Source organism: Rana temporaria, chromosome 3 (genome assembly GCF_905171775.1).
Source record: "Rana temporaria chromosome 3, aRanTem1.1, whole genome shotgun sequence".
Lineage (NCBI taxonomy): Eukaryota > Metazoa > Chordata > Amphibia > Anura > Ranidae > Rana > Rana temporaria.
The window spans coordinates 268,046,599-268,073,600 of NC_053491.1; positions in this window are offsets into that span (position 1 = coordinate 268,046,599).

The following is a 27,002-nucleotide window of genomic DNA, read 5'->3' on the forward strand; positions in this document are numbered from 1 at the left end:
CAATGGCGTGTCCCCAGCCGCCATTTCTTTGCCAGGACTGGTGTCCCTGCCCTACACCAGCACATTGTTCAGAATGTAACCCTGTCGCTGGATCACGCTGTCAGCGACAGGGTTCATCTGACAATGGATGGCTGGACCAGCAGGCATGGGCAGGGACGCTACATCAGCTTCACGGCCCATTGGGTTTCCCTCCGAGGCGTCGGTGAGGGATCGTCGGCAACCGATCTTGTGGTGCCGCCCCGGGGTGTCCAGGGGAGAACTGCTGGTCTCCCTCAAGCCACTGTCTCCGCAGCTGCTGAGCCTCCCAGCAAGCGCCCCCGTAGCTACTCAAGTGTGGGGCACGTGCGCTGTCAGGCCGTGCTCCAGCTTGTTAGTTTAGGGGACCGGAGACACACTGCAGAAGAAGTGCTGAAAGCACTTCAAGCTCAGGTCCAGAAGTGGCTGACACCCCGAAGGCTCCAGCCAGGTATGGTTGTCTGCGATAACGGCAGCAACCTACTCGCCGCCCTCCATGCTGGCAGTCTGACGCACGTGCCCTGTCTGGCACATGTCCTCAACCTGGTGGTGCAGAAGTTCCTGCGCACTTATCCAGGGTTGAGTGACATTGTGGCAAAGGCGCGTAGGATTGCCAGCCACTTCAGGCGCTCCCCAACCGCTACCGCGTCCCTGTCCAAATTGCAGCGGAAGTACAATCTGCCCCTTCACAGGCTGATTGTGGACAGTGTGACGCGGTGGAACTCCACCCTCCACATGCTGAAGAGGTTGTGGGAGCAGCAAAGGGCGGTGAGGGAGTACCTGATGGAACTAGGCACTCAGAGGGCTTCACCACAACTCCCTTTCATCGCCTGTGCGCAGTGGGGGCAGATAAACCAGGTCTGCCAAGTGTTGTCCTCCTTCGAGCAGGCGACCAAGATGGTCAGCAGTGAGCAAATTGGCCTCAATAGCGTGCTGCCAATACTGTTCATGCTGGAGAGGACACTAGATCGCCTGCTCGAGGCTGGGGAGAGTGCCTTGGTGGAGCAGGAGGAGTCAGCAATGCTCCACCGAGACCAGGGCCAGGACCAGGAGGAGGAGGAGGAGGATGATGATGAAGAGGAGGAGGAGGTGGTTGCTGGTGTCGTCCCGGAGTCAGGGCCTGGTCAGGAGGGAGAGCCGGTGTTGGGGGCACCGATAGTCCGGGGGTTGGGCATGTCTGAGTTTGACCAGCAGCGCCTCAGGGAAGAAGAGTCGCACCTCATTCACCTGGCCAGCATTGAGGAGTCACAGCGGGCTGTGCTCTTCCCCATGGCTGCCCACATGCTCAGATGCCTCAGGAGGGACCCCCGGGTTAAGACCATCAAGACGAGGGATGATTTCTGGATGGCCACCCTTTTGGATCCCAGGTGCAAGGGGAAACTGGAGCAGTTCATCCCAGCCAGCCGGAGGCAGCACCGGATGGAGGAACTGCAGGCAGCCATTGTCAGACGGTTGGAGCAGGCAACTCCCCGGCCTCCAGTTGTCCCCCCTCATCTCACCCAGCAGGTGGCTGCACCCAGCTGCAGCCGAGCAGGGGACCTAATGGAAGAGATGAGGATGTTCTTCCAAACCGAGCGACCCAGTACCACCACCAGCAGCAGCAGCAGCAGTCACCACCAGCGGCTGGCCCACATGGTGGCAGACTACATGGCGTCCGTCGGTGCTTCTGACAGTATGAGCACCGACGACCCCATGGAGTACTGGGTTGCCAGATTGGACACCTGCCGCGAGCTCGCTCAGTATGCGCTGGAGTTATTGTCTTGCCCCCCCTCCAGCGTACTATCTGAGCGGACATTCAGCGCGGCAGGTGGGGTGGTCACGGACAAGAGGACCCGTCTGTCCACAGAGTCCGTGGACAGACTCACATTCATAAAGATGAATGAGTCCTGGATCGGCGGTGACTTTCTGGCACCCGTCGTCGGTTCAGGGCGCTGAAGGGTCCCTTGCCATGCATTCCCTGATGAAGCCCCGGACCTGATGTATTTACAGTGCTGAATATAACTATTTCAACATCAGAGAAAATCAATGTTAATATTTGGTACAGTAGGCTTTCTTTGCAATTACAGCGGTCAAAAATTTCTTTTATTTTTACACCAGCTTTGCACACACTGGAGGAGGGATTTTGGCCCACTCCTCCACACAGATCTTCTCTACATCAGTCATGTTTCTGGGCTATCGCTGAGAAACACGGAGTTTGAGCTCCCTCCAAAGATTCTCTATTGGGTTTAGGTCTGGAGACTGGCTAGGCCACGCCAGAACCTTGATATGCTCCTTACAGAGCCAATCCTTGGTTATCCTGGCTGTGTGCTTTGGGTCATTCTCATGTTGGAAGACCCAGCCTCGACCCATCTTCAAAGCTCTAACTCAGGGAAGGAGGTTGTTGCCCAAAATCTTGCAATACATGGCCCCGGTCATCCTCTCCTTAATACAGTGCAGTCACCCTGTCCCATGTGCAGAAAAACACCACCAAAGCATGATGCTACCACCCCCATGCTTCACATTAGGGATGGCGTTCTTGGCATGGTACTCATCATTATTCTTCCTCCGAACACGGTTAGTGAAATTATGATCAAAAAATTATATTATAGTCTCATCTGACCACATGATTTTCTCCCATGACTCCTTTGGATCAGTCAAGACAATTATGTCAGCAGTTATTTCACACCCTATATACTCTTATTAAGACTGCTGTACATCATGGCAACTCCTGCCCATGTGATATGACTCTGTATCAACTACTACTGTTAATACTACTACTGCTGCTTCTGCTGCTGCTGCTGCCCAGTCAAGACACCTATGTCAGCAGTTATTTGACACTCTATATACTCCTATTCCTACTGCTGTTCATCATGGCACCTCCTGCCCATGTGATATGACTCTGTATCAACTACTACTGTTAATACTACTGCTGCTTCTGCTGCTGCTGCCCAGTCAAGACACCTATGTCAGCAGTTATTTGACACTCTATATACTCCTATTCCTACTGCTGTTCATCATGGCACCTCCTGCCCATGTGATATGACTCTGTATCAACTACTACTGTTAATACTACTGCTGCTGCTTCTGCTGCTGCTGCTGCCCAGTCAAGACACCTATGTCAGCAGTTATTTGACACTCTATATACTCCTATTCCTACTGCTGTTCATGATGGCACCTCCTGCCCATGTGATATGACTCTGTATCAACTACTACTGTTAATACTACTGCTGCTTCTGCTGCTGCTGCCCAGTCAATACACCTATGTCAGCAGTTATTTGACACTCTATATACTCCTATTCCTACTGCTGTTCATGATGGCACCTCCTGCCCATGTGATATGACTCTGTATCAACTACTACTGTTAATACTACTGCTGCTTCTGCTGCTGCTGCCCAGTCAATACACCTATGTCAGCAGTTATTTGACACTCTATATACTCCTATTCCTACTGCTGTTCATCATGGCACCTCCTGCCCATGTGATATGACTCTGTATCAACTACTACTGTTAATACTACTGCTGCTGCTTCTGCTGCTGCTGCTGCCCAGTCAAGACACCTATGTCAGCAGTTATTTGACACTCTATATACTCCTATTCCTACTGCTGTTCATGATGGCACCTCCTGCCCATGTGATATGACTCTGTATCAACTACTACTGTTAATACTACTGCTGCTTCTGCTGCTGCTGCCCAGTCAATACACCTATGTCAGCAGTTATTTGACACTCTATATACTCCTATTCCTACTGCTGTTCATCATGGCACCTCCTGCCCATGTGATATGACTCTGTATCAACTACTACTGTTAATACTACTGCTGCTGCTTCTGCTGCTGCTGCTGCCCAGTCAAGACACCTATGTCAGCAGTTATTTGACACTCTATATACTCCTATTCCTACTGCTGTTCATGATGGCACCTCCTGCCCATGTGATATGACTCTGTATCAACTACTACTGTTAATACTACTGCTGCTTCTGCTGCTGCTGCCCAGTCAATACACCTATGTCAGCAGTTATTTGACACTCTATATACTCCTATTCCTACTGCTGTTCATCATGGCACCTCCTGCCCATGTGATATGACTCTGTATCAACTACTACTGTTAATACTACTGCTGCTGCTTCTGCTGCTGCTGCTGCCCAGTCAAGACACCTATGTCAGCAGTTATTTGACACTCTATATACTCCTATTCCTACTGCTGTTCATGATGGCACCTCCTGCCCATGTGATATGACTCTGTATCAACTACTACTGTTAATACTACTGCTGCTTCTGCTGCTGCTGCCCAGTCAAGACACCTATGTCAGCAGTTATTTGACACTCTATATACTCCTATTCCTACTGCTGTTCATGATGGCACCTCCTGCCCATGTGATATGACTCTGTATCAACTACTACTGTTAATACTACTGCTGCTGCTTCTGCTGCTGCTGCTGCCCAGTCAAGACACCTATGTCAGCAGTTATTTGACACTCTATGTACTCCTATTCCTACTGCTGTACATCATGGCAACTCCTGCCCATGTGATATGACTCTGTATCAACTACTACTGTTAATACTACTACTGCTGCTTCTGCTGCTGCTGCTGCCGCCCAGTCAATACACCTATGTCAGCAGTTATTTCACACTCTATATACTCTTATTAAGACTGCTGTACATCATGGCAACTCCTGCCCATGTGATATGACTCTGTATCAACTACTACTGTTAATACTACTACTGATGCTTCTGCTGCTGCTGCCGCCCAGTCAATACACCTATGTCAGCAGTTATTTCACACTCTATATACTCTTATTAAGACTGCTGTACATCATGGCAACTCCTGCCCATGTGATATGACTCTGTATCAACTACTACTGTTAATACTACTACTGCTGCTTCTGCTGCTGCCGCCCAGTCAATACACCTATGTCAGCAGTTATTTCACACTCTATATACTCTTATTAAGACTGCTGTACATCATGGCAACTCCTGCCCATGTGATATGACTCTGTATCAACTACTACTGTTAATACTACTACTGCTGCTTCTGCTGCTGCTGCCGCCCAGTCAATACACCTATGTCAGCAGTTATTTCACACTCTATATACTCTTATTAAGACTGCTGTACATCATGGCAACTCCTGCCCATGTGATATGACTCTGTATCAACTACTACTGTTAATACTACTACTGCTGCTTCTGCTGTTGCTGCTGCCGCCCAGTCAATACACCTATGTCAGCAGTTGTTTCACACTCTATATACTCTTATTCCTACTGCTGTTCATCATGGCAACTCCTGCCCAAGTGATATGACTCTGTATCAACTACTACTGCTAATACTACTACTGCTGCTGCTGCTGCTGCTGCTGCTCAGTCAAGACAACTATGTCAAAAGTAATTTCCCACTCTATATACTCCTATTACCACTGCTGTTCATCATGGCACCTCCTGCCCAAGTGATATGACTCTGTATCTACTACTACTACTACTACTGCTGCTGCTGCTGCTCTGTCAAGACACCTATGTAAAAAGTTAATTCCCACTCTATATATACTCCTATTACCACTGCTGTTCACTGATACCACTGATAGTTAATTTATCCCTTAACTACCCCCATTTGTGAGGGTCGGGGTTTTCCTTTAAAGTCCCATGCAAATCAATGGAAAATGTATGTTCCCACATAACTTCTGTACGCCTGGAGATATTTCAATAATACCCGCTATACATATTACTTATATGCCAAATAAAAATATATAACAGTTAAATTAACCCTTACCAACACCCTTATATAAAAGATGGGTATATTTATATTACTATGATTTTCCTCCCCAAAAGGTTAAGATAGGAAGACCGGGCAACGCCGGGTATTCAGCTAGTAATAGTATAAAATGTTTTCGGTTATTATTAAGCTAGATGTGTTGATGTTGATGTTGATGTGTTAGATGTGAAGTTAGATGTGAAGTTAGATGTGTTTAAAAAACTAACAATTTCAATAAGAAATGAAACCTTTGCAAAATATAACATTTTTTATTAAAAAAAAAAAAAAAAAATTAGGACATTAACTTCTGAAGCTCTGTCACCTCATCCATGTTTTTCGCCAGTTGTTGCACCAGTTGTTGATTTTGGCGCATCAAAAACAGTATCTGCTGCTCATTTGCCATTACTCTCTTCGTGAGGTTTTTCATGGCAGCTTGCTTCACCTCTAGCTTTTTTAGAACTGTTAGGATATAAGAAAAAAACATTTGGATTTCAAAGACCGTTACGAAAGATTATTTTCAGCCATAAAAATAATAAAGTCTGACTTAAGAGACTCTATGAAAGAGGATCTGGCAGAGGCAATTCTCTTCCTTAGAACTCTACATTGCATTTATTTGCATTTGCTAAGCCTAGAACTACATTTCAAGATTAATATAAACCATTTCTAGGTTTTTCATATTTTTTTTTTTGGGTTCATTATAGATAAGCTTTGTTTTGGTTCTAAAACAGCCAAATAATGTGGTCTGTATTTTTGAACTGTTAAAGATCATGTTCCTGATGTTTAAGCCTGCTGCTACTATCCAGTCACTTGATTGTTTTCATTGTGTTTGTCTTTTGCTTAAACTGTGCAATACAGTAGACTGTTGGCTTCCCAGCCAGTAGTCCTGTGGTAGTTTGCGTTTCTTTCCCTCAAGGAATCTATAAAATACATTCGCATATTAATACAGAGGAGTCGGAGTCGGGGAGTCGGGGAGTCGGAGTCTGAAGTACATAAAACTGAGGAGTCGGAGTCGAAAAATTTATCTACCGACTCCACAGCCCTGCTTTAAATGCTGTCCATTTTTAGAGCTACATTTTATTGTTGAAATTTTATTAATATATGTGCACATATTTACCCTCCTGATTGACGGTATAATTAACCGTCTCATCCTGCTCCTCTTCCTCGTCACCCACTACTCCACCAGAAGTTTCGGGGGGGGGGTGCAGCTCCTCCTCTTGCTCCTCCACAGGAACTGGGGGTGGTGATGTGGATGGCCCTGGCTGCTCCTCCTCATCCCTCTCCTCCTCTTCCACATCCTCCTCCTGCTCCTCCTCTGCGGCCTGTCGCCTTGTGCGCTTGGGGCGCACAGTTGGTAGCGGAGCTCCTATAATAACACAATGTTCATATATTATAAAAATGTTTTCTAATGACGTATGCAAATTCTGTGTACTCTACTGTATTGTATATGAATACAAATTAATTTATATAGACAGTTAACCAATGGGACAATGTTATATTAAAGGGTCTTGTGGGCACTACAGGGGACTGAGCGTGAGCTGGGCTGCCACCATGGTAAAATGAGCTGTTTTTGTCTCCTTTGTTTTGTTCAGACGATCTCATGTTAAAAAAAAGTACTTGATGGAGTACACAGGATTACTATAACAACCCCACGCCTAACACAGGAATTTAGTGGGAATCTATATATATAAAACTCAACGTGTGTGTGCATGTATGTATGTATGTTCCACCATCACGTCCAAACGGCTAAAGATATTTACATGAAACTTGGCACACAGGTTACTTATATGTCAGCCACAAATATAGGATTGGTGGTTTAACCCATACCCACCCCCATTTGCCTTGGTCAGGGTTTTTCTTTAAAGTCCCATTCAACTCTATGGGAAATACATGTTATTTCATAACAGCTGTAGATATTTCGATAACACTTGGTCACATGTTATCTATACGTCCACTTAAAGTATAGGATCGTTAATTTATCCCTTAACTAACCCCATTGGTGAGGGTCGGGCTTTTTGTTTAAAGTCCCATGCAAAGCAATGGGAAAAGTATGTTCCCACATAACTTCTGTGTTCCTGTCTGCTGTCCCATGTTTTTTTCCAACAGTACTATGAATACCTTGGCTGGTGGTGATATATGTTACAACAACATGGCGTCTTGGTTAACAACATCTGACCTTACATTAATTACATATGACCTTCCATAACTGTCCCCAAGGGACCCGGGCTGGCTCAACGCGATTGCCACTGCGCTGACAAGCCATTCACCTCTGCAGCTAGGGGTTCGGATCCCGCTCTCGGCTACATGTGAATTGAGTTTGGTGGTCTCAGCTCGGCCCCCGGTGGGTGTGCTATGCGAGGTAAGCCTGCGCTTAGTATGCCCACCTCCCTCCCACAAAAACCACCACACTTACACACGCACTCGCAATTGGGTTAACATGCACGCACTCTGACCATGCGGTCTCTAAAAAGAGAGGCGAAGGACTAACGGGGCTGGTTGAGCGGGCAAATCCTCTCACTCCCTTATAGGGAGTCCCTCTGCCCCGTGGGGCTTCGAAGCGGAGCAGGTAGGACGGTCTGTGTGGGAGGACCCCCTCACACCCGCCATTGCCACCCGGGGCATGGAGAAAGGTGGCAGATTACCTCTGGGGGAGGCCTGCCTACTCCCAACTCCTGCAGTCCGGCTCCTCTCTCGAGTACACGCACAAAATACACTTTAGGGAAAAAAAAACATAACTGTGACCAATAACTTACCAGGATGATATTTATTCCGGATACGCCTGACCCGGTTCATCTGGCGCCTCTTCAGGTCGGACCACTTTTTGAGGATCGCCATGCGAGTGTGTTCTTCGCCTAGTTCCTCAATCAGGGAGCTTATAACTCCCTGTTTTTCTTGCTGCCTCCGCAGCTCATCGTATCCTGTTTCCAGGAACTTCTGCAAGATGAAGAACAAAGTATATTGTAATACTTTTGTTGACAGCCTTATGGATATATGACATAAATGTATGCTATTCAACAATTGGAAGCATTCTCGCCTTATTAATCAATGACAGGGGTAACATGACAGATTTTATATACTGCCATTTCCGTCGCCACCTTTTTTACATAAATATAGCAGCCATTATCATTTGCATAATTATGAATATATACTAACTTTTAAACTAGACTAAAATGCAGTTGAAGATAATGAAATAACAGTGGTCAAAATACTTACACAAATCAGCAACTTTTCCTCAGATACAGTGAAATTACTTCCAACCATCTTGCTCTGCGATTGCGTTGCGATCATAAAGTTGGAAACTGGCAAGGGTCCAGGAAATGGTCGCGTGTTGTTCGCGTGTTGATTGCGCTGCTTGGACCGAGATGGGTCCATATGGCTTCGGCTGTATGGACCACAGTAACTCTTTTCCCTGTCAGGAGCCTAACGCCCCGGGGGGTCAGAGACGGGACCTTTTCGGAGGACCACTGACGTATGCAACCGTCGCAGTTTTTTGTGATGTCACTCTTTAGGTGTGTGCAAATTTTTCCTTGCACCGGGTGGAGTTTTTGGGTTGTGTTTTGCACGCCACAGGCTTTTCAACAGAAAATAACCAGCTGGAGGCAGAATGGTTGCAAAACACTACGGGTTTGTTACCTAACTCTGGGTTTCAAGACCAGTCCACCTCCAGCTGTTGCAAAACTACTACTCCCATCAGCCACGGTCTGTCAGTGCATGCTAAGAATTTTACTTTTGCTGCATCTAGGGTGCCACAGTTTAGAGACCCGTGCATAAAGGCCTGAAAAATGTGGGCCTGCAGAACTTACAATACTAGAAGTGCCAGCATTCCCAGGCATGCTGGAAGTTGTAGTTCTGCAACATCTAAAGGGCAATATGTATTCGAACGTCCTTGGGCCTTGAGGACACTGAAGTCAGGACGTTCGCATACGTCCTATGTCCAAAAAAATTTTAAATTCATTATGCTAAATAACAAGGAAAAGTGCCTAAATACACATTTGCCAACCAGGGTGTCTGCAGCTGTCCAGGCATGCTGGGACTTGTAGTTTTGTAAAAGCAGGAGACACATTTTTGGTTAAATACTAATATCTGATCATATATACTAACTTTTAAACTAGACTTAAATGCAGTTGAAGATGATGAAATAACAGTGGTCAAAATACTTACACAAATCAGCAACTTTTCCTCAGACTTTGAGAAATTGCTTCCCACCATGTTGCTGTAATATTGGGAAACTGGCAAGGCTCCAGGAAATGGTCGCGTGTTGTTCGCGCAATTGCGCATGCGCGATCGAAAAATCGCAATCGCAATATGTATTTTGGTTAAAATATCATACATATTCGATTTCAGAGTGCTGCTACAGCAGTTTTCGAAATATCTGCAATAAATTTCGCATTCGCATGTTGCGATATTTCGATAAAATATCAGGAATATTCTGAGCCAATCAGAGCGCTCCTCCAGCATATCTCGAAATTGCGCAATAAATATCGCATTCGCATGTTGCGATATTTCGATAAAATATCAGGAATATTCTGAGCCAATCAGAGCACTCCTCCAGCATATCTCGAAATTGCGCAATAAATATCGCAATCGCATGTTGCGATATTTCGATAAAATATCACGAATATTCTGAGCCAATCAGAGCGCTCCTCCAGCATATCTCGAAATTGCGCAATAAATATCGCATTCGCATGTTGCGATATTTCGATAAAATATCACGAATATTCTGAGCCAATCAGAGCGCTCCTCCAGCATATCTCGAAATTGCGCAATAAATATCGCATTCGCATGTTGCGATATTTCGATAAAATATCACGAATATTCTAAGCCAATCAGAGCGCTCCTACCGCAGTTATTAAAAAATCGCAATTATTTTCGCATTCGCAATAGCGAAAAATCGCATTCAATTAATTTCGATAAAATATCACGAATATTCGAATTTAGCGAATATATCTCGAATATTCGAATATATATTCGAGATATATCGCGAAATCGAATATGGCATATTCTGCTCAACACTACTTGGCACGTATTCCCTTCCCCCACCCACACATGCTACTCACCAGATAGAAAAACCCAAAAATTACCTGTCCTCACAGGAGCATCAGATTCAAAGCCAGGCCCACCACCTGCTGGCTATGGAAGCACCGGGCCACCGCAAGTTCCTCCTCAGTCAGCCTGACGGGGCAGGGTGGTCCTCCTCCAGTGCCCCTGGCATGGGCACTTATCTTGGCCATCTTCTCCCGGACCAGGCTCCTAAGATCGTTGATCTTTTGCTGAATCCCACTGGGGGTCCTCGTCTCCCCCCCCTCCGCATTGATCTGATTAGTAATTTGCTGAACAATCTTCTTTCCTCCTGGCCGGGGTGGTGTCCCGGCTCTCAGGGCCATGCAAATAACGCCAGAAACGGGTGATGGCCCTAGCAAGTATCTGCTTTTCTCTCACAGAAAAATTTAACTTCCTGCGCTTCGGTGCCATAACACCCAACACTCAGCACCAAACACAAAAACCAAACACAACAAACAAACACAAATACTCACAGAACAAACAAACACAAAAATCAAACCACACAAGCAGACAGCTAATACAAATTCAAAAACAAACACCGAAAAAACAATCAGAAAAACAAACACCGAAAAAAAACCCAGAAAAAACACTCAGAAAAAAACACAGCTACTACAATCTACTACTCCTCCAAATCTTTTATCTAACACTACACTCACCAACACACACCAACAGACGACAGAGCAAAAGCAACAGGGATGTACTTTTGCAAGGGAAGTGTGTTTGTCTGGGGCTATTTATACACAGGGCGATTCTCAAACTAAGTACGCTTGGCCTTTTACCTATCTCACTGATTGCGCCAAGCCGAGTTCTGAGCATGCCCTGTGAGGTGCAGATTCGTGCGCGCATGCGCAGTACGGCCGGTCCTTCATTTGCATGGGGTCACGGCTCATTACAATGGAGCACGCCCACCTCCTTCCCACTTGCAATAACCCCGCCTTACGCCTCAGGATTTAAGTTACGATGGCGCAAATTTGGGCGCAAATGCGCTGTGGATACGGCACTTACGACACAAAATTAAGGTGCCGTAACTTAAATGACATACGTTTGGAGTAACTTAATTTGCGCCGCTCTACGTGAATCTGGCCCAATGTTCCCGATTTTATCAAATTCTAAACTGTATGGTGTTGAGAAAATTGGTACAGTACTAAAAGATACATCTAGTTGGTCACATGTAATATCTCCTTTTTTCTTATCCTGTAACAACGAGGATCTGGGAATGGTGTATACTTTGGAAAGGGCCCTATTTATGATACACCTTGGGTAACCTCTATCTTGAAATCTAAGTGTCATCTTTTTGGCTTCTTCAGCAAATTCTTCCGGGACACTGCAGAGGCGTTTGAGCCGTAAAAATTGGCCAAAGGGTATGCCCCTGATGGTGTGATTCGGATGTGCTGAATCAGCCCTAAGAAGAACGTTCCCTGCTGTACTTTTCCGATGAAGACCTGTGGACACCTGCCCATTGATTCCAGTGATTTTAACGTCCAGGAAATCAATGGCGGTGATCTGCAGGTTGCTGGTAAATTTTAAATTAGGGTCATTATCATTTAAGAAAAAAAGCCAATTGTCTAGACTGGCTGACTTGTCAGGCCACGTACACACGGTCGGACAAAACCGATGAGAATGGACTGAGGTTCAGTTTCATCGGTCCAAACTGACGATGTGTATAGCCCATCGGTCTGTTTTCCTTCGGTCCATAATTTTAAAACATGCTTCAAAATCGAACCGATGGACCACTGACCGATCGGTCCAAACCGATGGTTAGTACACAAAAGCATAGGTTCAAAACCCGCGCATGCTCAGAATCAAGTCGAAGCATGCTTGGAAGCATTGAACTCCGTTTTATTCAGCACGTTGTGTGTTTGACGTCACCGCGTTCTGACCCGATCGGTTTTTGGAACAATGGTGTGTACGCACATCAGACCATCAGGCCACTTCAGCGGTGAACCGATGGAAATGGTCCGTCGGACCATTCTCATCGGTTTGGAACGACCGTGTGTACGCGGCCTCAGAGGTAACTAACAAGAGGTCATTGATGTAGCGACAGAAAAATAAAGTGTCTGCACGGCGGGGGCTACTATGTCCAAAGATGCTGGACCTCTCCCACCATCCCATGTAGAGATTGGCCAGGGAGGGGGGAAACTTGGCTCCCATTGAGGCCCCTCATCTCTGGAGATAGTAGACCCCGTCGAACATGAAGAAATTGTGTGTTAAAAGATACTCCAATACTTGTAAAATAAATTCCTGTAAAACCAAGGAAAAACTACCTGACTCTTTCAAAAAACTGGCCACAGCTAAGATGCCTAAATGATGTGGAATGCTGGAATATAAACAAGTTACATCACAACTGACCCACCTATAGCTATCATCCCATGTAAATCCATCTAATTTGTTTAATAACTGTTTAGTATCTCGGAGATAGCTAGGAAGTTGTGTCACCATCGGCTGCAGTTGGCCATCGAGCCACTCACCCAATCGTTCATTCAAATAACCAATCCCTGCCACTATGGGTCTACCGGTTATTGGGTCCAAACCTTTATGGACCTTTGGTAAATGATGAAATATTGGCATAATAGGAGTGGCTGGGATGAATGGATCCCTCTCTTTCTTGGAAAAAATGCCTGACCGTACTGCTCTATCTAATAGAGAGATGAGTTCTTTCTTAAAGGGAATAGTGGGATCTGATCTCAATTGCTGGTATGTTTTGGTGTCCGCTAATTGACGAAGCACCGGCCTACGGAAACCTGTACCTGGGGGGGTGGGAGCGGGACATTTTTTCCAACGAACAGCTGTCTGACCATGCCAACCATGTGTTGGTATGGCTCAGATACATCGACGATATCTTTATAGTCTGGACTGATACCCAACCTGCTTTGACACAATTTGTCAATGCACTTAACAAGAACAACTACAGCTTAAATTTCACCATTAATAGTCATCCTCAACGTATTTCCTTTTTGGATGTGGAAATCTTCATAGACAATGACAACTGTCTAGCTTCAACACTATACCGCAAAGAAACTGCGGGAAATACCATTCTGCACTCCTCTAGTGCGCATGCCATCCCTCTAATTCGAAGCATACCTTATGCGCAATATGTGAGACTCAGAAGGAACTGTACACATGACAGAGACTTCAAACATCATTCCAATCTTCTCAGGGAACGTTTGCTAGAATAAGGTTATTCCAAGTCCCTCCTTCGTAAAGCGTACAACAAGGCGTTACAACAACCCAGAAACTCATTGTTGTACAAAACAAAAACTCAACAGGACCCCAATGGTACCGTTAAATTTATTACCAAATACTCTGACCAACAGGATCAAATTAGGAGTGTACTTACGAAACATTGGCACATTCTATCAGAGGATTCCATCCTGAGGAAGTATGTGGGCGAACGATCAGAAATGGTGTTTAAACGCTCTACATCTTTACGAGACCAACTAACATGTAGTCATTATGCCCCTAACAAACAACAGTCCAATCTAAGTAGAGGAATGTTTAAATGTGGACACTGTGGATTCTGTCGTTGCATAGCCACAGGGTCTAAGTTCACACTACCCAATGGTGAACTTTTCCAACCAAAATTTAGAGCAGACTGCAACACTCTAGGTGTTGTATACTTGATGACATGCTCGTGTGGCGCATACTATGTTGGCAAGACCATCCGCCAACTCCGCCAACGCATTAAAGATCATATCTATTATTCTTGCAATGGTAAAATTCTGACACCAATAAGCCGACATTTGGACCTGTACCATCGCTTTGACACGTCATCAGTTTTCTTCCTGGTCCTGGCTGTGATCCAGCAGGACCCAAGGGGAGGCGATTGGGAAAAAAAATAAAAAATACTCCAACATGAGACTAAATGGATCGAAAGACTGAATGCCACACAACCACCCGGAATCAATGAGCTACAAACCTACAAATCTTTCCTATAGGGAAAGGGTGACTTGAGGTGGTGATAAGCTTCTCCATTTAGTCATATAATATAATGTTCCCTGTTTCTATATGGGATTATGATTCCAGAGCGTCTGCTTTGTGCAATTGTCTTGCTCGTTCTTATTATCCAGACTCAATACCCTTTTTCACATATTTTGTCCTTTTCTTTTTCCCCTTTTCTCTCCCCCCCTCCCCCCTCCCCTTTTGTTTGCTTACATTATGAATATGCATATAATATTAATGTCTCCTTTTTTCTATTTTTATGTACAACTAATCTTATTACTATTTATATTACAGATATACTTGTGCAATGTTGTACCGTATATCAATTTATCTTTGTTTATTTACTTTTTGTTTTTGGTATGCAAGTGTGACATGGCCCCATTTTCCCTCTCGGGATTAGCGTGCACTTTTGTATCCCCTAGTTCAGGGATATGCAATTAGCGGACCTCCAGCTGTTGCAAAACTACAAGTCCCATCATGCCTATGCCTCTGGGTGTCATGCTTGTGGCTGTCAGAGTCTTGCTATGCCTCATGGGGTTTGTAGTTCTGCAACAGCTGGAGGCCCGCTAATTGCATATCCCTGCCCTAGTTGGTCATGTATGGCCAGGTAACCGCAGAGTGCAATTGCTATTTCACTCTGCGGTTTGGGGAATGGGGAGATGGATTGATCCTTTCCCTCCCTTTGAACCAGTCTCCTCATATCACCTGGCAATGGACGTGTTTTACCGCCACGCCCCACTGGCCCCAATTGGTTGGGATGATCTCCATCCTCCCTCCCCTTCCCAACGACGCCTCTCTCACGCCCACCTCTTGCGGCGCAGCGTCATCTGACGCTGTTGCCATGGGACGTGCGTTCCGATTGGTCCGTCTGTATTTTGGCCGAGTCACGTGATGCGGAAGTCCCGGCCGCACACGTGATTGGAGACACATATAAATATGGGCGTGTGCAGCCCAGCAAGGCAGATGACATCTCCTGACCATCACAGGCGGTCCTGCTGGTAGGTAACTTTGCCACATCTTTACTCTTGATGTTCTTATTGTTTAGCCGGACCCTGTCCCGCTAATAGGCCCAATTTTAACCCCTGTTTCTTTGCCTTCTTGCTTGGTTTCTTCTCTCATAGATATCCACCCATGATACAGCCAACCAGGTGCTCTGTGGCCCACACTAATTTTAGAAGCATTATCTGAATCTTATGGGATAACGATCCCTCTTATGTTTTTGGTGGTCTCACCATTCTTACATACTAAGTTACCGGGCCAGCGTGTTCATCCCTTCCTCGGCTGTTTATTGGGTATGAACTATGGTGCATTACACTTATATACACACTTAGCAATAGATCATTGCAGTGACTATTGCCTACCTTGCAGATTTTTGCACATTATTACTCTAATTAGTCCCCATTAACAAGGTCTAACTCTATTCATCATTTTTTCTGTTGTTGTTTTCTCATGGAATATTTCCATGTTAGATGCACCTCCATCTTCACTGACACCAGGACCTACCGACAAGCTCCGAATATCATATCTATTACCATAATTACTATTCTTCTATCCATAAATCCTTACAGGTTTTTAAAAGATTCTATCCAGTACCCTGGATGGTAGGCATAATAATAATTTTCAATTATTACTTCTCTTTACTACTGCACTTCCCTTCTCTGGTGCTGTTGTCATTTTCCCTGCCCTAGTGCACACCCCTACTTCCTGCAGTGGTCCTGTATGATGATTTGGATTGGTTATAATACTTGAATATAGCATTCAATTAACCCATATCCTTGCATGTACCAATTTACCATTTTTCGTATTATTTGTTCGCTATACCACTTTCTTCCTGATGTGTCCCTACATTTCCTTCTTATGGGACCCACAGCACGCTGTCCCTTACTTTGGTGGCACTATGGTGGTTATGGTCATATTCGCATGCCCTGTGATACGGTGCTTCAGTGCACATATTATATATGTTTTTTTTTCATATATATGATTTATAGATATATACCAATATACATGTATAAACCAATAACAGTCTGTTCTCTCTTTAGAAATATTATTAGCTCCCGAAGAAGCGGTCTCCGCGAAACATGTCGAGCTTGATTGTGATCTACTACTATATATACTAGCCTTCATATTTCTTTGATGCCTTTCCTGGATCATTATTGGTTTAATCTGATCCTTTGTTGTTTAATACAGTTTTCTGTGTTAATTTTTCTTTGTTTTTAATGTGTTTTTTATATGCATTTTCTGTAATGTTGGTCCAATAACCCCTTTGAGAAATTGCATCAATAAACGTATTTTAATGTCACAATTGGTGCCTATAAAGTCTATTCTTGTTCCTCTCCAACAATTACTTTTTTAATATATGTAGGACGTGGCACTGCACTACTATAAGACACCCACAGTTCCATCCTGTGTGTGGTGTACTTTCTCTCTTTTTTGAATACTGCAGAAGTATGCTGTAGTAGTGGGACTGAACAAAAGATACCCACAGAAGATAACCCTCCAATCTGAGAGATATCGAACCAAACCTCCACACCTCACAGGGGTGATTGAGGAGAGTGAAAACCTCATCGGTAGATCCAATCAACTTGGTAAAAAAAGATACCACCCTCCACTTTTGTGTGGACTATAGGATTCTGAATGCCATTACAATGAGGGATACCTATCCTCTTCCATGGATTTAGGAATCCCTTGATGCCCTAGGACTTGCCAAGCTGTTCTATGCACTTGATCTCTCCAATGGGTATTGACAGATCTCTGTCACCAAGGCGAACTGGCTGAACACTGCTTTCACTACTCCCGTGGAGTTGTACCAGTTCAAAAGGACTGAACAACATGCCTACCACATCCAGAGCATGATGAAGACTACCTTGGAGTCATGAACCTGGATAGCATCCTGATCTGTCTAGATTAGGAATGAGCTTAAGGTTCAGTCCAACAAATGCCTGAACATTTACCTGTTTGACAGGACTAAATGTCATGCATGCTTGACATTGAATGCTTTTAAGAATATCTGTCATGTTCAAGTTTGGGCAGTCTGGACATCTCCAAACAGCTAAACTTGCTACACTGGAGCAACTGAGGCCAATATTGAATTCTCCTTGCATTAATATGCTGGAACAAGCAACAACATGACATACTGTATGCCCTGACACAGTACCCTCTGGATGATGAAGCTGAAAACTTAGAATTTCCTGACTTGACTGAAGAAAGGCCTTGGAGCAAACCTAAGATGAACCTCACCCATGTACTGCACAGAGACAGATAGAGGATCCTAGAGAAAGATCACATCTACTATTAAACCAACAAAATTCTGAGTGAGTGGTCCCATCTCATCCCAAGGAATGATATACTGTACTGTAGAATAATGTTTCCCATGATTTGTCAGTCAACTGTGCAGGCTGTCCTGTCAAGGGCCCAGGCACTCTCTGTGAGAGTGAACCCATGTAGGAGGACACTGGTGTGTCCACAAAATTATCACCTGATTCAAGAGGCAAACAATGTTTATCTGTCTGTTCTAGTTGGTTTAAAAGCCTGTCAGGACTGTGTGGTTCATTTGGTGTTGAAGGTGGCTGAGACCTGGATCCCACCTCTGACTTGACACGTCTGCCCCACTGGAATTACTGACCATCAACTTCCACTCTAGACCCTTGACATGTCAGAGGATAGATACCATCACATTCTATCTATGGTGGACCACTTTACCAAGTTTTTGGTGGCAGCGCTTAGGCCCCATGCACACGGGACGCTGGTGCAAACTCATCTAAACACACGTTTTTAAAGGCTAAAACTGGCGTTTACAAAATGCCTGTTTTGCCGCGAATTTCGCGGCGTTTTACCGCGTTTGCGTTTATAAGCGTTTAGTTAAGAAACATTATAAGACCCTCCCTAAGCTCAAAAAACAGTATTATTTAACAATTTCAGCCATTTTGTGAGACCAGAGTGAGTAGCAGCTAAGAGAGCAGAAGTGTACTTGTATTTAGCGTGTCACTTGCCACATCACCTGCCACAATTTTATTTATTTATTTATTAAAATGCTTATAAAACAACAGCGCAGTCTTACACACGTGACTCGATGCGCTGGCGGGATAAAAACAGAACAGAAAAGGGGCAAAAACTACATCGACCAAACAAGTGACAATAAAACAATAACAATCAGCGAACAAGAAAATATAAAACATACAAAGTTAAATATATAAAATTTAGAGCTATTAGAATACATAATATTTAAGTCACCCCGAAAGCCTGGATATATACCCATGTTTTTAACAATCTCCTAAACTTTAGGAGATCATTTTCCAGCCTTATGTGAAGGGGCAAGGAGTTCCAGAACTGAGCTCCTTGAACTTCCAGGGTCCTCCCACCACATTTGTTTTTAGCAAATTTGGGGATGTTCAACAAAGCCAAATTCTCAGACCGCAGCGATCTGGTAGGCACATGAATTTTTCTCTGAGATAGCCCGGTCCAAAACCATGGATGGCCTTATGCACAAGACACCCCGTCTTGAACTGAGCCCGTTGTGCCACGGGCAGCCAGTGAAAGGCTTGTAGGGATGGAGTGATGTGATCGTACCGGCCCACGCCCGTGAGTAGCCTGGCAGCCGCATTCTGCACCAGCTGAAGCTTGTGCAAGATGTTCTTAGACACACCCATATACAGGGCATTGCAATAATCAAGTCGACTACCAACCATTGCATTGACCATAGAGATTTTGTCAGAGTCCTCGATAAAGCGAAACGTAGATCTCAGGAGTCTCAAGTGGAAGTGGCATACACTTACCACCTGATTCACCTGGCTACGCAATGCCAACTTAGAATCAAGGATAACCCCCAGGTCCCTGACCTTAGAGACTGGTACCGGACTCGGTTTAAACGAGTCTGGCCAGTCGGGCATCTAACTAGGGCAATCATGGTTACTGAAGATCATAGTTTCAGTTTTGGAGCCATTAAGCTTAAGGTAATTGGCTCCCATCCAGGTTCTAATCTCCTCCAAACAAGAGGCAAGATTAACTTGCCTCTCGTTGGTCCTGGGAAGGCGGAAGTATATCTGGGTGTCATCTGCGTAGACGTGGAAGAGAAGGTTATGGCGGCGTATGATGTACAACAATGGTCTCATGTAGATATTAAACAGGATGGGCGATAATGCCGAACCCTGAGGGACCCCACAAGCTGCGGATTGTCCACTTGCCACGTCATCTGCCACATCACCTGGCCACGCCACCTGCCACAAGTTGTGGATTGTCCACTGGCCACGTCACCTGGGCACGTCACCTGCCATGTCACCTGGCCATGTCACCTGCCACAAGTTGTGGATTGTCCACTTGCCACATCACCTGGCCACGTCACCTGCCACACCACCTGGCCACGTCACCTGCCACATCAACTGGCACGTCACCTGCCACAAGTTGTGGATTGTTCATTTGCCAAGTCACCTGACCACAACACCTGCCACAAGTTGTGGATTGTCCACTGGCCATGTCACCTGGCCACGTCACCCGGCCACAAGCTGTGGATTGTCCACTTGCCACGTCACCTGGCCATGTCACCTGGCCACGTCACCTGCCACAAGTTGTGGATTGTCCACTGGCCACATCACCTGCCATGTCACCTGCCACAAGTTGTGGATTGTCCACTTGCCATGTCACCTGGCCATGTCACCTGGCCACAAGTTGTGGATTGTCCACTGGCCACGTCAGCTGGCAATGTCATCTGGCCACGTCACCTGACACAAGTTGTGGATTGTCCACTTGCCACGTCACCTGCCACAAGTTGCGGATTGTCCACTTGCCATGTCACCTGGCCACGTCACTTGCCACATCACCTGTTCACATCACCTGGCACAACACCTGGCCACAAGTTTAGGATTGTCCACTGACCACGTAACCTGCCACAAGTTGTGGCTTGTCCACTGGCCACGTCACCTGCCATGTCACCTGGCCACGTCACCTGCCACAAGTTGTGGATTTACCACTTGCCATGTCACCTGGACGTGTCACCTGGCCATGTCACCTGGCCACGTCACCTGGCCACAAGTTGTGGATTGTCCACTGGCCACGTCACCTGGCAATGTCATCTGGCCACGACACCTGCCACAAGTTGTGGATTGTCCACTTGCCATGTCACCTGCCACAAGTTGCAGATTGTCCACTTGCCATGTCACCTGGCCATGTCACCTGGCCATGTCACCTGCCACGTCACCTGTTCACATCACCTAGCAATTTACCTGGCCACAAGTTGTTGATTGTCCACTGGCCACGTCACCTGCCACAAGTTGTGGATTGTTCACTTGCCACATCACCTGGCCACATTACTTGCCACATCACCTGCCACAAGTTGTGGATTGTCCACTTGCCACGTCACCAGGCCATGTCACCTGGCCATGTCACCTGGCCACATCACCTGCCACAAGTTGTGGATTGTCCACTTGCCACATGACCTGGCCACATCACCTGCCACAAGTTGTGAATTGTCCACTTGCCACATGACCTGGCCACGTCACCTGGCCACGTCACCTGCCATGTCACCTGGCCATGTCACCTACCACAAGTTGTGGATTGTCCACTTGCCACGTAACCTGGCCATGTCACCAGCCACAAGTTGTGGATTGTCCACTGGCCACGTCACCTGGCCACGTCACCTACCACAAGTTATGGATTGTCCACAATGCAAGCAATTACAGTTTTTTATGTTTTTTTAATGTTTTTTCATCATTTGCCATCATTTTTGAGATTTCTAATGTAAAAAAATAGGTCACCTTTAAAAACGCCTATAAACAAAATTGCGGCAAAACGCTGGTACTGCATTTTGCCACGTTTTGCGTCTGAAACGCGAAAACGTTTGCGTCTGAATCCGTTTTTTTGCTTCTGAATAAACGAGGTTAAACGCAACTGCTTAAAAACGGCAATTAACGGGACTGTGTGCATTGACACATAGGTTAACATTAAATGTGTTCAGGGGCAGTTGAAAAATCTGTCCAATTGCCTCTGAACACGCTTTTACCAGCGTCTCGTGTGCATGGGGCCTTATACGCAAACAGACTGCCATTACCGATGCCCAGAATGTGGAAGCAATTCTGAATTCCTAATGACTGTCCTCAAAAAAAACATTAGGACCAGGGACCCTGTTTCAAAAGTGGGTTCTTCCAAAAAGAAAGTCATACACTACCCCATACCACCCACAAGACTATAGGGCACGAGAGAGGTTTAGTCACACCTTGATACAACTTCTAAGAGGCTTAACTCCTGAGATACTTAAAGTGGAGTTCCACCCAAAAATGGAACTTCCGCTTTTCGGAAACCCCTCCCTCCGGTGTCACATTTGGCAACTTTCAGGGGGGAGCAGATACATGTCTAATACAGGTATTTGCTCCACAGATATCTACGCCACGCCCGCTGCCTCCTCTGTCCCCCCGCTGTTTTCTGGAAGACACACAGGTCCCAGATGACAACAGGGACCATTCAGATCACGCGCAACCTGAAAAATCGCATAAATCAGCGAATAAATGATCAGCGACTAATAAAGTGAAGTGAAAATATGTGTGTAAATATAATCATATAAAATTTTTAAAAATTGAGGTGGAAGCGATCTCAATATAAACACATGTAATGAAGGAAAGCAAGCAGCAGTGTTAATTAGCAAACCCTCAACAGTAGTTATGAATGGTCATTCAAGTCCAAACAAAAAATATATGAAATATAACAACTTGGGAGTCCAAAAAGTAACAAATTGGAAGTCCAAAAAGTAGCAAAAAAAGATGTAGCAAAAAAACTCCAGGTATTCAATCAAAACACACAGGAGCAGGGATATGAATCTTCAGTTTAAAGCTTCCATCAAAGGTAGATAAATGGCCGCTTACCGACTCACGGAGATAATGCACACAAGGATTGGTTCATCAGGCTCCGGACGTGGAAGTCAATCCCCAGCAGAAAAAAAATTTCACCTCTCCAGGAAACACTGCACGCTCCCCCGCATCAGCTGGATCCTTAGTGCACATACACCGTCTTGTTTACAGAGCACAGATCTGTGATCTTTCTCCTCTCTTGCAGGACAGCTGCAGCACTGTGTAAACTGACAGCGCTATATAAGTACCAGACGCAGAGTGCCAGGCTCAAACCTCCAATTCACATGGTGAGAACGTTTCTGCTGATTGTCAGCTCTTCCATTCTCAGAGATATGTAAGCCTTCCATGTGCGATGGTAGATCTTCCTGGAAGCTGATTTCCGCATCCTCAACATGGTAGAAATCACAGAATCTGACAGGCCTCGGTCTTTCAACACCTGGCTTTCAACAGCCAGGCCATTAAAACCAGCGACCATAAAGCAGGATGAAGTATAGGGCCTTGCGACAGAAGGGTCCTCCCGCAGTGGCAGACGCCAGGGAACGTCTGCCACCAGACACACTAGGTCGGCGTACCAGGAACGTTGAGGCCAATCCGAAGCGACTATGATTATTGGGATCCCTTTGGCCTCCACTCTGCGAAGCAGATGAGGAAGAAGCTTCAGAGGAGGAAAAGCATAAAGCAGCCGATACCGACCCCATGGTGCCACCAATGCATCTGTCGCATCTGTCCAGGGGTCCCTTGATCTGGCCGCGAACCTCATTACCTTCCGGTTGAGACGAGATGCCATGAGATCCACGTCCGGCGTGCCCCATTTCTGGCAGATGAGGTGGAACACATCCGGATGTAGAGACCATTCTTCCTGGTCCAGCATCTGACGACTGCCAGTTTTCCGCACCCGGAATGTAGACGGCCGACAGAGCAGGCACGATGCGTTCTGCCCACCTCAGGATGTGAGCGACCTCCAAAGCTGCTGCCATGCTTCCTTTTCCTCCTTGATGATTGACATACGCCACCGCTGTGACCGACTGGATCCTGACTGAGTGTCCCTGTAACCTCAGAGACCATGTGAAGAGGCAAAGCTTGATCGCCCGGAGTTCCAATACATTGATCGGCAGACAGGATTCCTCAGGAGTCCAGCGACCCTGGGCCGACTGAACCCCCCAGACACCCCCCCAGCCGGAAAGACTGGCGTCCGTTGTGATCACTGTCCAGGGAGAGGGGAGGAACGACTTCCTGGACAGAAGAGCTGGTGACATCAGCCACCAAACCAGGGAGTCCCTGACCCAGTGGCTCACTCGGATTTGGCGATCCAGGGACGATAGGCACTTGTCCCATCTGAGCAGAATCTCCTTCTGTAGCACTCGAGTGTGAAATCGAGCAAATGGCACCGCCTTGAAGGAGGCTACCATGAGACCCAGCACCTGCATGCAAAAAGGAGTGACGACCAGCTTTGGGATGTCAACCGCTGTACCGTCGCCCGAAGCGACTGCAGCTTTTCCACCGGAAGAAATACTCTCGCCACTGAAGAGTCCAGGACCAACCCCAGGTATTCCAGGCGTTGAGACGGGGCCAAGATCGACTTCTGGGTGTTTAGCACCCAACCAAATTCTCGGAGGGTCTGACAGGCTATAGACACGCTCTCCTCTAATTCTGAGCTTGAAATGGTCCTCAGAAGAAGGTCGTCCAAGTAGCCCACAATAGCGATGCCACGCTGTCGTAGCAGGGCCAGAATCGGAGCCAGCACCTTGGTGAACACTCTTGGCGCCGACGCCAAGCCAAAGGGGAGAGCCACAAACTAATAGTGATCCTACCCGACTGCAAAACACAGGAATCTCTGATGGCCGGAGTAGATGGGAACATGCAAGTATGTGTCCTTGATGTCCAAGGACACCAGAAAGTCCCTCGGATGGAGAGCCGAAATAACAGAGCGAACCGACTCCATCCTGAATCTTTGCACCCTTTGCATCTTTGCAAACCTTCATGCAGACTGTGGTTTTGGCGCAGGCTTGTTGGGTTTGCGAAACCAAGGTCGCTTCTGACCCTCAGCAGGTGCTTTGTCAGCCTGGGAGTGTTTACCTGCAGCACAGGGTGGACGAAAAAAATTGTTTTTTCACAGTGAAAGAGGGGGCCTTGCCTATGGCGTGGCTCCTAACTTCTCTTGGATTGCGGGAGCAGCGTGCTTTTGCCCCCCGTGGCATCCTTGATAATATCATCAAGAGAGGCACCAGTCTGTCGCCCTTAAAGGGCAAATCCATTAGGGCCTTCTTAGAAGATTGGTCTGTGGACCAACACTTAAGCCAGATCAGGCGACGCAACACCACCGCATAGACCGAGGCCCTGGACAGCAAGGTAATAGTATCCAGGTCAGACTCGAAAATGAACTTAAGGCCTTGCACTAGCTGGTTGGCCAAAGCCACCTCATCCGGAGGCGCCTGACGAGCTTTTAGCCCCTGGAGCAGTATCTTTGCCCACTCCATCAGCGTTTGAGACACTACAGCCCCAGCCACCGCTGGGCGCACAGCCGAGCCCACCACCATAAATAGATAGCGTGCGACGCCTCAGCCTTCTTGTCAACAGGGTCCCTGAAAGCAGGAGTCCCTTCCACCGAAATCGTGGTCACTTTATTGAGCCTGGACACAGGGGGGTCCACTACCGGAAAAGAGGTCCACTTCTTCAGGAAGCTCTCCTCAAGGGGATACCGTACCGCCAAATTTTTGGGGGCAGCAAAAACCTTTTGTGGTTTTTCCCAGTCCTTGTACAAAAGCTTATCAAGATAAGAGACACAATAAAACACTTTTGCAGTGCGGGTCGGCTTACAGAACCCAAAGGGGACCAACGCCTCCGCTGCTTTTGCAGAATTCTCCATCTTCAGTGTGTCCCGCACTGCGGTGATCTGCTCACTGACCAGAGCCTTTTCAAGTGCTGATCCAGACCCAGAGTCATCCTCACTATCTGAATGGCCGTGGTCCGCTGTCTCTGACGCATCAGAATCCTGGCCATGAGCCGCAGTCGGGCCCGACTCAGCATCAGAATTGTCCCCGGAAGATGGCTTCCACCCTGGCAACAAAGGCCTCCAGCCCTGCCGACATAGCATCCACTGACACATCAGGTGCATGGGCCCCAGACGCTAACTCAGGTGTTTATGGGGAGGAGGCGCCGGTTTCCGACGCCATGCCGACCCACACATGTGACACAAGGATCAAGGCCCAGCACGTTGTCCACCCTCCCAGTTGCTGCAGAGAATGAGGGATCCCACAGAGGACTCACCACCCAGCCACGGATATCGCACAGTTGTCATCCGCCTCCCGCCTGAGAAATCTCCCAGCGCCTATAGAGAGAGTCACGCTGTCCCTCCGTGGTGTGCACCAGGCGATCACGCCAAAAGCCAGACACTAGAGGCCAAAAACCTTTCGGCAAAAATGGCGAGCAGCCACAAGAAAATGGCCGCCGAGTGACACTGAAGGCCAAAGAGGCACCGGGCGCCGCCAAAATGGTGGCTGGCCGTGTAAAAACACAGAGGTAGGCAAGTGAACAAGACACGCAGCAGGAAGTAAGCCCACGGGGACCCACACAAAGGCCCCCCCACTAGGGACAGCCAAATTACCCCCGGTAGTTGGACAGTGTAGCCCCCCGTGCTGGATGACGCCCCCCTAGGTGGCCCACGAGCATGCAGCTAACCCAGTTCAGGAAGGAGGGAGAGAAAGAGAGGAGCAATGAGGTGTACAACCCCCCAAAACAGCCTCCCAGGAATGCCCAGCCATGTCCCCCCCACCGAAGTAGGGAAAAACAGCTACTTACCTGTCCCGCGTGGACTCGCTGGAAGCATCCCTGACAGGTCATCTTCCGCATGGCGATGAAGGTGACTGTCGGCCCGACACACTGTGAATCAGGCATGGAGCCCGGTCATATGCATACCCCAGAGCACACGCTCGCTGGCCAAAACTGGGGAGACTCCAAGGATCTGGGATCCAGCCTGTCGCCCAGTCGGCAGTTGCTAGCAGATCCCAGGAACAAAAAGGAAAAATAAAAAAGAAGAACAAAATAGAAAAAACTCCAAGAGCCATGGGCCCGAAGGGAGCCATGTCCTTCCCCTATACTAGGCAGAAAAAAACTGAGCTGCATGGTGCAGGGAGAGGTATTGTACCTAAAGGGAACCGCCCCCAGGGCGGTACTGTACAGTTTGTTTGATATGTTTAACCATGAACTAGTTTCTGCCTAGTGCTCTCCTAGTTGAAGGCTGAATACCCACTTTGTCAAGAGAGTGCTGTGTCCGTCCATGAACGAAAGAGAAATTCTCGTTTAAAAAAAAAAAGAAACATGTTATACTTACCTGCTCTGTTCAGTTGGTTTTGCACAGAGCAGTCTGGATCCTCCTCTTCTCGGGTCCCTCTTCATTTCTCCTGACCGCTCCCTCCTGTTGAATGCCCCCACAGGCAGC